The sequence below is a fragment of the Phyllostomus discolor genome, chromosome 2, assembly GCF_004126475.2.
Source record: "Phyllostomus discolor isolate MPI-MPIP mPhyDis1 chromosome 2, mPhyDis1.pri.v3, whole genome shotgun sequence".
Lineage (NCBI taxonomy): Eukaryota > Metazoa > Chordata > Mammalia > Chiroptera > Phyllostomidae > Phyllostomus > Phyllostomus discolor.
The window spans coordinates 76,499,262-76,513,343 of NC_040904.2; positions in this window are offsets into that span (position 1 = coordinate 76,499,262).

Consider the following 14,082-nt stretch of genomic DNA (forward strand, 5'->3'; position numbering starts at 1 on the left):
TTTTTTTGGAGGGGGGGCTGGAAGATCTATCCATTGATGTCTATGGGGTGTTAAAATCCTCAACTATGACTCTATTGCTGTCAATCTCTCCCTTAATGTCCACCAAGATTTTCTTTATACATTTAAATGCTCCTATATTGTATTCATATATGTCTACAAAAGTTATATTCTGTTTTTGGATAGAGCCCTTTAGTATTATGTAGTGACATTCTTTATCTCTGTTATAGCTTTTGTTATAAAGTCTATTTTGAATTATGTAAGTATTGTTAACAGGTATTTTTGTGTTTGTTTCCAGTTTGCAATGATTTTTTTATCCTCTCATTTTCAGTCTGTATGTATCTTTTGTTCTGAAGTGGGTCTCTTGTAGATAGCATATATATGGGTCATATTTTCTTATCCATTCAGCCACCTTATATCTTTTGATTGGAGCATTTTATTTATCCACATTTAAAGTTATTATTTTTTTAAACTTTATTTTAATCATTGTTCAAGTACAGTTTTCTCCCTTTTACTCCCATTCCAGCCTACCCATTCATCCCTCCTCACTTCCCTCTAAAGTTATTATTGATAGGTACTTATTCTTTCCCATTTTGTTCTTTATATCTGTATTCCTCTCTCTACTTCTTTTCTTCTTTCTTCTTCTTAAAAACAGACCTTTTAACATTTCTTGCAATACTGGTTTGGTGGTAATAAACTCTTCCCTCTTTTATATGGAAAGCCCTTTATTTCACCTTCAATTTTAAATGATAGCCTTGCTGGGTACATTAGTGTTGGTGGTAGGTTTTCAATTTTGTTTTCTTTTTTTAAATGATAACTTTATTTATGTATTTATTTATTATTTATGAATTTATTGATTTTAGATAGAGAGGAAGAGCAATTGAAAGAGAGGGAGAGAAACATCTGTTTGTTGTTCCACTTATTTATGTAAGCTCAGCAGGACTGGAACTTGAGAAAACAGATCAAGACAGTATTCCCTTGGGGATGGTGCTAGCTGAGCCCAGGGAGGGGAGTTCTATGCCTCCCCTTAGTTGTGTAATTGTGCCAAGAGCCTAGACTAAAGCCTCTGATGGAGACACACTATGAAGGTCCCAGTTCTGAGTGGTGTTCCCTTCTTTTTGTAGAGCTAAACTCAGCAGAGTGGTGCCACTGGAACTTGGAAAGATAGAAAAAAAGTCTCTCAATGGGCATAGTGCTGGCTGAGCCTGAAGGTGGTGTGGGGAAAGACTGGCCCCCATTCTAAGACTCACAGTTTAATGTATGTCTGAGTGTCTGTCTATAGTTTCTCCAGAAAAAGCACACTAAAGGTCTCTGTTGGGTGCAGCCTATAGTCCTTTCTGCTGGACTCAGTCTTGGCAAAGTTGTGTCACCAGTATTTGGGGAACCAACTTAGTGAGTTCCCCAGGATGGTGCTGTAAGAACAGGAGTGCTCAACCGTGGGAAGATGGTACTTGAGGGCAGTGTGGAATTGACTCAGGACCAGGAACTCAGTGGCTGGCCCTCCACATCTCTCTTTGGGGCCATGCCACTCAGGTTTTTTCTTAATGACTCCTGTGTGACTTGAGTCACCTTCTCTCTAGCATCAGGTAAGTGCCTGAGAACAAGCTCATCTGTGCTGGCCCTTTAGGAGAGGAACTAGAATTTTAGCAGACTCCCTCCTCTTCACAGTGGACAGAGTGCCCCTGATTTTCACCACCAAATACTATACAGGCTCCACTTCTCAGCCCTGGCGCTCTGTGCTGGGGTCCTGGCATGGTGTTGAGACCTCCATACTCTTCAGGGGGTCTTTTGCAGTCAAGATATTCCTCCAACTTCTCAGCTGCTGCACATGGATGCAGGGGCCAGTCCTCTTTGAATCTCTGCCTTTCTTACCAATCTGTGTGGCTTCTTCTATAAATCCTTAAATATGATACTTTTGTTGAGCTGTTCTACAGTTGCTCATTCAGGATGATTGCTCTATAATTTAGCCGTAAATCCAGTTTAGCACTGGGAGGAGTGAGTGTTGATTCTACCTACTCTGCAACCATCTTGAAACTTAAAACCTTTAGTATTATCCTTTACTCTATATAGAATCATAGGTCTTTTTAGGAAATTAAAGGAATGTTCATCATATATACTCCTGAATTGTTTTCCTTCAAAATTTATAAGTTAAAATTCTAACCTTCAACCTTCAGTACCTCATAATATAACTGTATTTGGAGATAACATTTTTAAAAAATGAATGTTAGGTTTATTTAGAAGATTTTATTTATTTATTTTAGAAGGGAAGGGAGAAAGAGAGGGAAAGAAACATCAATGTGTGGTTGCCTCTCATGCACCCCCTACTGGGGATCTGACCTGGATTGCAACCCAGGCATGTGCCTTGACTGGGAGTCGAACTAGCAAACTTTTGGTTTGTAGGTCATCGCTCAATCCACTGAACCACACTATCCAGGTGGAGATAAGGTCTTAAAAGAGGTAACTGAATTAAAGTGAGCTTATAAGGGTGGACATTAATCTAATATGACTGGTGTTCATATAAGAAGAGGAGAGTTGGACACAGGCAGGTGCAAAGGAAAGATCAGTGAAGACACAGGAAGAAGATGAACATCTATAAGCCAAGGAGAGAGGCCTCAGGAGAAACCAACCTTGCTGACACCTTGATCTCAGGTATTGTAACCAGAAAAGACACCAGCGTTCAGGCTGTCTGTCACTACCAAACCCAATAAGCAATGACAGCAATTGAATCTTTATGGGCACTTTATTCAGATGGCTGGCAATCTGCAAAGATGGTGGATTCATAACATAACAGACCATCTTTTCTTCTCTTTCCAGGCCAGACTTTTTATACCAGGGAATAAACAAGGTGCCGTGTGGGGCTTTGAGATTCAGGGAGGATTAGGTGATAGAAGTTTCAACATTCCTGTCCTGGGCAGTTAGCTGTTCCCAGGGGCAGTGGTCATCTGTCTCTCCCTGGCACACAAAAAGGTCCGCATGCCTCCAGTTGTCCCCAGGCAGTAATCTTTAGCAGTTTTCCTGGGAGCCAGGACATGCCTTATCTTAATTTCTGAAACAAAAGCTTTAACATATACATTACTTGCTAGACTTATAACTTTTTACCTTAAGCTAAATTTTTCCAAGTCTTGAGTCCCCTATCAATATTTATCCTCCAGAATTGTGAGAAAATAAAGTTTTGTTGCCTAAGCTACCCAGCCTGTGGTATACTGTTATGGTAACCCTAGCAAATTGTACACTCTTCAATTAATGCCCTCTGGGTAAGGGGACTGACACAGAATTGAGTATTGGATGAGGGATTATAATTTTAATATAGCAATTTGCCTCAGCCTCCTTATTTCCAGATCTTGAATTTACTACAACATCACAAACAAACAACTGTACATTGATGTTGCTTTTTGAAGCACCATAATCTAATAGCCAACCATTAGCACTGATTTCTGTGGGTTATTTACTTTGCCATGCTGGCTTACTCTGATATTTAAATGCTGCTCCTGGCCTCAGTCATCCAGGAATTTTATAATTTTTATTGATGCCAGTGAGCTCAGCAGCAGTGTCTCCTACTGTCACTTCCTGTCTGCAGAGGTCATACCCACTAAGCTTTCAAGTATGTCCCTCTCACTAGTATATTTCTATTTTCCTCATGAAATTATGTCCTCTGGGACATCCAAGGGAAAATAGTCAGGTAGTGGGCTTTCTAATGGCCCATAGTAAATTTATTTAAATATTTTATTTCACTAATTCTTCTGATCCTTTTCTGAGTACTATTCCAAGAAAATTTCATAATGTCTATCTCATTTAGTATAGATCCATTGTTGAATCCAAGCTTCTAAGAGCCATTCTTACAGTGCCTTAGAACCAAAAGCAAGTGTCCTTACCCAGGGCACTGACCTCTGAATCACACAATTATAAACTGATAAATTATCCTCTATTCAGCCTTCTATTATGTTTATCCACCCCCACCCCGCACGGATCACCATATTGGCCTTCAGCACACTCACTCATACCAATATTTCTCTGGTTTCTGCTGGTACAGATTAGCAGTCCATGAAATTTCTTCAATGTATAAGAAGTTTCATTTCCCTCTTTAGGCTGTACTGAGAATTAACGTTACTTTTAGGCCTGAAAGCAATGAGGAATTGTGAGTATATTGTGAAGAGAAGACACAACATCTGACCATGTGGCTGCCTTAGAATCTTTGCAGAGTAGTCAGTAATCGGAGGCTATTTTATTTTATCAGGAGGGAGCTGGCTGCTCCTACATCTTTGAAGTGTTGGGATATCTGCAGGCTCAAGATTTTTAGAATTTCCCACCAAAAGTCTTCACTTTTTTTTTTCAGAATGGTGTTTTTCCTAGTAGGGCTTTAACTCTGACCTAGCAGATCTACCAAGGCTATGTATTCAGTCCTTTTTTAGCTTTACCCCTCCTCCCCCACTCCCAAAATAAAACCTTGGGCTTGATGCTCAGCAGGGTGTATCCTGTAGCTGTAGGAAGTGTGGATATCCTTACACATTCTTCTAGAATTCTTCTTTCTTTTCAAGAATGCTTTCAGTTGATGGTAACTTAGCATGTCATTTCTTTTTTCATGTCTTCCAAACTAATCAATTAAAGGCACCTAAATTCACTCCATAAAATTATATCTTGTAAAAGGATATTCTGGTAGCTACAGATACATCTGACACTCTAACCTGCCATCTGTACCTCCTTCTAATCCACCAAAGGTGAGATTCTTACTAATTGTGGTGCTCTTGTATGCCAGCTTTTATCACACCTACCATTAGCTGTCTGACTGAAGCTTGATTGCCTTCCAAAGCCCATTCTGAAGATTTGTTATGTAGAGTCAATTAGAGTAACAACTGCCTTAGCATGGGTACCCAGGAAAGCAGAACTGAGACAAAAGATTACATTCAGAAAGTCAGAGGGATGGAAGAGTGAAAGAGGGAAGGAGGAAAAGTGAAAGCAGAGGTGCATTATTAAGTTTGCAGTCACTATGAGAAACTGCATGTCGATTCTGCTGCACTTTATGAAGTGTTTTATGGAGTGTGTCTTAGAATGATCTGCCTGGGGGATGAAAGGTGGGAGCATTTATTTTTGACATTCATCTCCTGTGGGTTAAGGGTGGCTCCCTGGCCCACTCCTCCAGACTGGTCACACTTAAACGCTAAGCAGGCACCTGCAGGCATCCCATGCTGTGGCATTAGAAAAATTCAGAAGACAAAAGATGCAAAGCAGTTACCTGAATTTCAGGCATGTAAAACACCAAAGTTAGTGAGGATGGGTCACTGAAACAGCAGCTGAAGTAAGAGGTATGGTCGAGAGCATTTAAAATTGTGACAAGGAAGTCTGTATTTGACTTGTAGACTAATGACAAGCTGTCTTTAATGGTAAATGTTATACATTCAAATGTTTTCTACTTTGAAATTACTATGCTTCTGAAACAGTCTTATATAACTGAACTTCTGAATATAGTAGTCATTTTCGATTTTCATTGTAAATAACAGAAAGAATTGATAAAAGTAAAAAAATTCTGCAGCTTTTCTGTGTGTAAATTGTGTTAATGGGTTCCCATTTTTTTGGCTATATCTCATCATAGATTTTCTTTGTCCTTCCAATCTCTGCATTTGCATTTGTCTCCAACTATATCTATCAGTGATTTGTATCTAATGTCTATTATACAACAGAGCAGTGCCACTGCCAATAAAGTGTGTTACCTTATATTACTCATAAATATTTGCTTGAATTGGATCAAAGCTCATTAGCGACTACAGGCTTACCTTGTTTTATTGCACTTCGCATTATTGAGCTTCACAGATGGTGCATTTTTTACAAATTGAAGGTACTGAGCAAGTCTATCGGTGCCATTTTCCTAACAGCATTTGCTCTGTGACACATTTTGGTAAATCTCACAATACTTCAAGCTTTTTTCATTATTATATTTGTTATGGTGATTGCTCATCCATGATCTTTCATGTTAGTATTTTAATTGTTTTGGGGCTTCACAAATTGTGCCCATATAACACAGTGAAGATAATTGATACATGTGTGTTCTGACTGCTCCAGCAACCAGCTATACCCCATCTCTCTCCCTCTCCTTGGGCTTCCCTATTTGTTGAGATGTGACAATATTGAAATTAGGCCAATTAATAACCCTACAATGGCCTTTAAGTATTCAACAGAAAGGAAGAGTCACACATCTCTCATTTTAAATCAAAAACTGTAATGATTAAGTTTAGTGAGGAAGGCATGTTAAAAGCCCATGTAGGCAGAAAGCAGGCCTCTTGCAAAAAAACGTAAAGCAAGTTTTAAATGCAAAGGAAAATTTGAGATAAATTAAAAGTGCTACTCCCGTCAGCATATAAATGATGTGAAGATGCAATAGACTTATTGGTGACATGGAGAAAATTTTAGTGGTCTGGATAGGAACAAATTATCTACAATATTTCCTTAAATCAAAGCCTAATCCAGAGCAAGGCCCTAACTCTCTTCAGTTTTATGAAAGCTGAGAAAGGTAAAGAATCTGCAGAAGAAAAGTTTGAAGCTTGTGAAGGTTGGTTCATGAGGTTTAAGGAAAGGAGTCATCTTCATAACATAAAAGTACAAGGTGAGCAGCAAGTGCTGACGTGTTATAAAAGCTGCAGAGAGTTATTCAGATGATCTAGCTAAGATAATTAATGAAGGTGGCTACATTAAACAACAGATTTTAAATGAAGACAAAACATCCTCATTTGGAAGGAGATCCCATCTAAGACTTTCTTACTAAAGAGGAGAAGTCAACACCTGGTTTCTAACCTTCAGAGGGCAGACTGGCTTGTTAGAGCTGATTACAGTTGGTGACATTAAGTTAAAGCCAATTTTCATTTACCATTCTGAAAATGGTAGAGCCCATAAGAGTTATGCTAAATCTACTATTTCTGTGCTTTGTAAGTGGAACAACAAAGTCTGGATGATAGCATATCTGTCTACAACATAGTTTCCCAAATAGTTAAGCCCAGAGTTGAGACCTACTGATTACAAATAAAGATCCTTGTCAAAATACTACTTCCAATTGACAATGCACATGGACATCCAGGAGCTCTGCTGGAGATGTACAAAGAGCTTAATGTTGTTTCCATGCCTGCTAATGTGACATACATACTACAGACCATGGATTAAGGAGTAATTTTGACTTTCAAGTCTTATATTTAAGAAATACATTTTGTAAGGCTATAGCCGCCATGAATAGCAATTATTTTGATGGATCTGAACAAAGGTAATTGAAAACCTTCTGTAAAAAATTCAGTATTTTAGCCGTCACAAGAACCTTTGTGATTTATGGAAAGAGTCAAAAAATATCAACATTAAAAGTTTGAAGGAAGTTGATTCCAACCCTCATGGATGATGTGAGGGTTCAAGACTTCAGTGGAAGAAGTAACTGCTGATGTGGTGGAAATAGCAAGAGAACTAGAATTAGAAGTGGAGCCTGAAGATGTGACAAGATTTTTGTAATCTCATAAGACTTTTAACAAATTAGTTGTTTCTTGTGGATGAGCAAATAACTTTTTTTGCAACAAAATTTACTTCTGATGAAGATGGTGTGCAGATGACAACATAAATTTAGTTGATAAATTTAGTTGATAAAGCAGCAGTAGGGTTTGAGAGGATGGACTCCAATTTTGAAAGAAGTTCTAATGTGGTAAGGTGCTGTCAAATAGCATTGCATGCTACAGAGAAATCATTAGGAAAAGGGTCAATAAATACAGCACACTTCACTGCTGTCTTATTTTTATAAATTTCCATCCTTCCCTGCATCTAGCAACCATCCCTCTGACCATTCATTAGCCTTGAACTTTGAGGCAAGACCTTCCACTAGCAGAAAGATTATGCTTGCCTAAGGTTCAGATGATGGTTAGCAATTATCAACAAAAAGTATTTTAATTAAATATATACATAGTTAGACATAAAGCTATTGCATATTTAATGGACTAGCGTATAGTGTAAACATAACTTTTTTTAATTTTATTTTAATCATTGTTCAAGTACAGTTTTCTCCCTTTTACTCCCACTCCAGCCCCCCTTCCCAACCCTCCCCACTTCCCTCCCATTACCACCCTCCCCCCTAGTTTTTGTCCATGTGTCCTTTAAGTTTGTTCCCGTGAACCCTTCCCAATGTCCTGAAATTCCCTCTTCTCTCCTCTGTGTAAACATAACTTTTATATGCATTTGGACACCAAAAACTTTTTTGACTCACTTTATTGTGATACTTGGTTTATTGTGATGACCTGGACAGAACCTACAACATCTTGTAGTTATGCCTACATATGAAAGGTGAAGTAATTTCAGGGTTTTACCAGTTACTGCTAGAAAAACAACTATAGTTGGAATTAAGATGAGTTTTGAGCTTTTCTCCTTCATTGTTTTGTGAACTGTGTTCCAAATATTCAGGTGTCTAATGGAAAGAAAAATCTTAAGTGACCAAGGACAATGATGATAGCTTGTTCTTATTCATCGTTGTTGTTAATGTCTCTGGCACATTGTAAGTATGCAATATTTGAATGTTTCTAAGTTTATTTTTATTATTTGGCTTTGCTATTCAGTTTTATACAACTTAGGGCCTTACCAAAATATCCTCCTTTATATTTATTATTATCTTATTTTTCCCCTGTGCTTTGTCATTGCTATTTTTAAAAAATTTTTATTTATTAATTTTAGAGAGAGAGAAAACCATCAACTTGTTGTTCCACTTATTTGCACATTCATTGATTGCTTCTTGTATGTACCCTGACCAGGGATTGAACCTGTAACCTTGGTATATGTGATAATGCTCTAACCAACTGAGCAACCCGGACAGTGCTGTCATTGCTAATTTAACTTGGCTTATATTGCCCTAAACCAACTCATTTTTTCCTATGGTAAAAAGTTTCCTAGTCTAGTTTTTTATAATTATAAGCCAATTAATTGCCTTTTTAAAAATCAGTTTAAATTTAGCTTTTTGTTTTTTGTGGCTAAAAGTATTCTTTCAGATATAGCTCCATTTTTCTTGTATTTCACTTCTTTGGTCCAAAATGATATTATTCTCTACTACTATTTTCTAGAAGCTCCATTGAAGTGTATATAATGATCATGCATATCATGTAAGTATCAATGAAATCATTACCATAATGAAGATAACGTACACAGTCATCAGCTCCAAAACTTCCCCTGTGCCTCTTTCTAATGCCGCCTCCCACTCCTCCTCTCTCACCTCCCAGACAACCATTAATTCACTGTTTCCATGTTAGTTTGAACTTCTTATAATTTTATGTAAGTGGAACCATACATTCTGAATTGTTGTTTTATTTGGCTTCTTTCATCCAGTGTCATTATTTTGAGAACAGTCCATGTAGTTCTGTCAATAGTTTGTTCCTTTTTGCTGCAGAGTGGTATTTGATTGTGGGGATCTGCCACAGTTTATTCATTCACCTGTTGGTAGACATTTGGGTTCTTTTCAGCTTTAGCCTATTGCAAATAAAACTGCTATTGATATTTTTGAACAATTCTTTGTATGGATGAAATTTATCCATACACATTTTTAGGTGCAAATTTATCCAGAATTTTGTATGAGTGAAATTAATTTCCTCTGGATAAAATTTAAAAGTGGAATGACTAGAATGTATGGCAAGTGTATGCATAAGCTTTTTTAAAAAGCCAAACTGCTTCCCAAAATGGTTACCACCAGTGGATGCGAGAGCTGGTTGCTCTACACCCTCGCCAACAGTCAGCCAGTGTGGCCACTGGAAAATGATTGCCCAAAGACATCAAGTCTTACTCTCAAAAACCTGGGTTACTTTATTAAGAAAAAGAATCTCTGCAGTTGTAATTAAATTAAAAATTTAGAAATGAGATTATCTTGAATTATCTGGAGGGGTTCGAAATGCTACCACAAGTATCAGGACAAGAGAGAGTCAAAGGGAGTTTTGGGAGACACACAGAGGAGGAGAAAGTCATGTGATAGTGGAGGCAGAAATTGGAGTGATGCTGTTCAAGCCAAGGAATGCTGTACATAAGGGGGGCAACTGGTAATGGAAAAAAACACAGTTAAAAAAAGAAAAAAATAACCAAGTTTATGGTAATTTTTTATGGTGGCCCCCAGTAACTAACACAATGGCTTTGCCGTACTTGGAGGTATGGTATGGTCTCGATCAATTGGATACATCTACTCAGGACTTTGATGTTTGAATGAGTGACACTAAGACCATGAAACAGAATAAATTCACAGAGGTGACACTGAAATCTACTCCTGTAGCCATGTCAGTAGGTGGTGGCCATGTGTTCCAAAGTAGCTTGAATATCTTGCAGTGCTGACATACTGTCTGCACTATCCTGCTAGTCGTGCTTTATATTTTTTGCATGTTAGGAGTGACCTTAGCTTCTGCCTGTTTTTCGAGCTTGGTTCTTCACATTCCTATGGATTTTATGACACACCCTCCCCGTCATTTTTTTTCAAATAAATTCTTTGAAACTATAGTTGATTTATATGAATTACAATTCTAGGTTTGTAGCTGATTCAGGCAAAAATATTAAAATGCTTTGCAGTTTTAAAAAGAGAAAGAACAGTTTTACCCATACTCAAGTCTTTTTTAAAAAATAATAAACCTGCAGTATGCTTCAAAGTTAATAGTTCCTGGAGCACTTATTATTGTCTCTTACTTTTCTCAGAATCCCAAATTTAATAAAACAACTTACTTAATTTGCATCAATATTATCCTTAACCCTTCAACAGAAAAAATCAACATCAAATTCCAACTGGAGTAATGGTTTGAGTTTAAAAGAGGTGGATCTGACAACCATATTGTAGTCTGAATATTTTTTCTTACTCCAGTGATTTATCTTACCCTTTGGGCCCCTTCTGGCTGCACACAAAAGACCATTCCTCTGCTGTTGTGCACTGCCAATGTGACAGGTTTTATGTCACAGTAGAAGAAGCCACCATTTTCCCCCTCATTCTACTGAGCCAAATATGTTAATTGAAGTTTAATATGTCTTAGGGGCATAATGATTAATTGAAAAAGTTTTATATTTACACATAACATTTTCCAAAATATTTTCACATTTGAGGAATGTTTGATACTAAATCAATAGGAGATGAACATTTGCATTATTACAACTCAAACAAACCTCAACTTGATTTTTTGTTTAGTGTGTTTAACCTCTCTTAAGTTCTGTTTACATAATTCCATATAAACAACTTGTCCTCTGAGGGGAAATCAGTAAAAAAAGATAATTCATAGCAAAATTACTGCCTGATTAATTAAATTTTTTTCACTAGTTGGTTATACTTTTATATAGAAATAGCCTTAGGGCTGAGTGTTAGTTTATTTCTCTCTCCTGTCAAGTGGAGTTCATAGTGAGCTAATTATTTACTGTGCTCTTTATCCTTTCACTGAAATGGGTTACACTTGAAAAATAAAAGGGAATTATATAGCTATCTAATAGACCTAAATCATGACAATTTGGGACCCTAGGGCCAAAAAATATACACTTTTTGTCCTCATCTCTACAGTTCTCTCTGACAGTAGACATATAGCTTTAGTTGCTTATCAAGAGAAAAATATCACATTTCATGTGGTATTAATACTAAGCAGGATTAAAATCAACTTAACATTATTGCTCTCTCCTTGTAACAAACAGGAAAACCTGTCACTCTTGGGTGTCGGGCCAGCACCTCAATGATTATTCATTACTACTATCAAAGGTATCTCAAAGCACAGTATCTTTGTAATTCAACTCATTGCTCCCTTGTAACAAGTTTTTATACTTTTAATGTAACTATATTATTTCATTCTCAATATAACCTTTCTTCCAGTTGTTAGGGAATAACGGGAGGGTGGTATCTTTCAGAAATTTTAAGTAATATAATTTTGATTGTTAACTGCATTGTCTCCATGTATTTGCCCCTCCCAGAAGAAAATGTGTGGATCAATATGCTTTAATGTTACTATAAAGTAAGAACATAACAATAATCTAGGTACATTAAAGGGCCATATTTGTATTTGTGGAAATTTTTACATTTTCAGAATAACAAAGTTGACAGGACTTAAGAGGTTTAAAAAATTTAACCCCACATTTTTCAGAAGAAAAAAAATTAGTATGGGATGTCAAGCCAAAAGGCATGCAATGTATGGTGGAAGTAATGCTAGTGAATAAGTCCTCTAATTCCTGGTTCCCTGACTTATCTGTGATACAAGATTTTACAGAAAAGTCCTTTTAGGCAGTACATTTACTTAATGCATGTCAACATCAACATATTTGCAAACATTGCATTTGATAATCTTTTTCTGACTCACATCTAGTTAATGTCAATAGTTTCATAGAAAGAGAGAGTTAGTCTTGTCCTGGCTGTTACTAGTTACAAGACAAAAGGTAGTAAGTCTCTTTGGCTTCATGTTTCTCAATGAGTAATCAGGTTATGTGACCTCTAAGACCTCTTACAGTCCTTATTCTTATTCTATAATACAAATTTATATCATTTACTGTGCCATTTTGCATCTATGTGGGAGATTTATTATCATGGATAAGTTGAAAAGGCATGATTTTTGTGAATGGTTTGGTTACTTACCATTCATTACAGCAGAGCCAGAATCAACCCTCTGGGCTCAGTTCCCACATGTTACCTCTCACCAGCTCATGACCAAGTCTTCGCCTCATGATACCACCCAGCCCGTCACAGACAGGTAGGCATATCCAGCCCTCCCAGGGAGCAGACCCACTGAGGTGCCAAGATGTTACTATGAGAGACCAAAAATACTTATTTGCTTTGAACACTTCCTGAAGATTGGGCCAATATATACTCTATAAACGCATATAGCCATACATACAGCTATATTTTAAATATATAAATGGGCTATTATGAATAAGAAAAAAATTATTTTAAGACAATAGTAAATTCAGAGCAAGTTTTTGTCTTTTTTCTCAAATATTAAAATTATCAAATATACTGCCTAAATACTGTCATATGGGGAGTTGACAATTTCTTTGATCTTACCAGTGTCCTCATTTAGGAATAAGTCTGGAGCCTGGACTTTAATTTATTCTCATTGACATTATCTTCTGGTAAGAAATCAAGAGTGCAGTGCAGTAGTCTCAGGATGGTATGATCAGATAAACCAGTGCAAGCTGAGATAGTTATTGTTGGTGGTGGTTTCATGAATAATATCTTCATGAAGATATTTTTAATTTTTCTTAGAGACTTAAAGTTTTTAGCAAGTCACAATGGGGAGATCGAGGTATTATGACTGCTTCTAAAGAACACATTTGAGGGCAACTGGAGTTCCGCTGCCTCTCTAATCACGCTTGCTCTGCTTTGGGCCTTACCTGCAATGCATACTCATTTCAGTCCTTAAGCACCTTTGATTATTAGGAATCTTCATGCTTGAAAAGCCAGCTCTGCTGCTCCTCCACAGAGTGAGGGAGGGAAATGACATATTTTGCAAATTTCAGTGGCTTTGAAAGAAATAATGAAAAGGAGGTGGTGCTGCTTCAGAAGACAGGGTATACATGGAACAAAGGGCTGATTTAAATTCTGTCGAAAATAGAAAGTAAAAATAGTAATGATGACCTATAGAAAAGCAGAAAACACAGTAAAGTGAAATTACTCGTTTTGAATCAGCAGCTTCTTTTAAAACATCCTCTGGTTGTTCAAAAGGTTTTGTTTTACAAATTGGCATTCAGGAGGCACGTCTGACAAATGGTTCATTGTGTCTCTTCTACCAATTGTCAGCAATAGTCTTTGGCTCCACAGAGGAAAAGAACTTTAATATCCTGAGATGGTTTCTTTGAGGACAAATGATTCAACTTTTTCTCTGTGTTTGATTAAAAAGAATTTAAAGCACATGTTAGCACTCAGTAGCTTCTCTATTACATCTACAGCTGCTTTACATTTCCCCCCTCCCCAGGAAGGGAGTTTTCCTTGCGGTTAGCTGCCAGTCTTTTGTCTATTTGGTACCTCATCTCATAAAAAAGACAGTCCATCCTAACATAGGTTGCATTATTGTTAAAAAGAAACTGCTTTTTATTAGAGACTTCTAAGCAATGTATAACTGGTATATGTATAGGGCTGTCACTGAAATATAATAA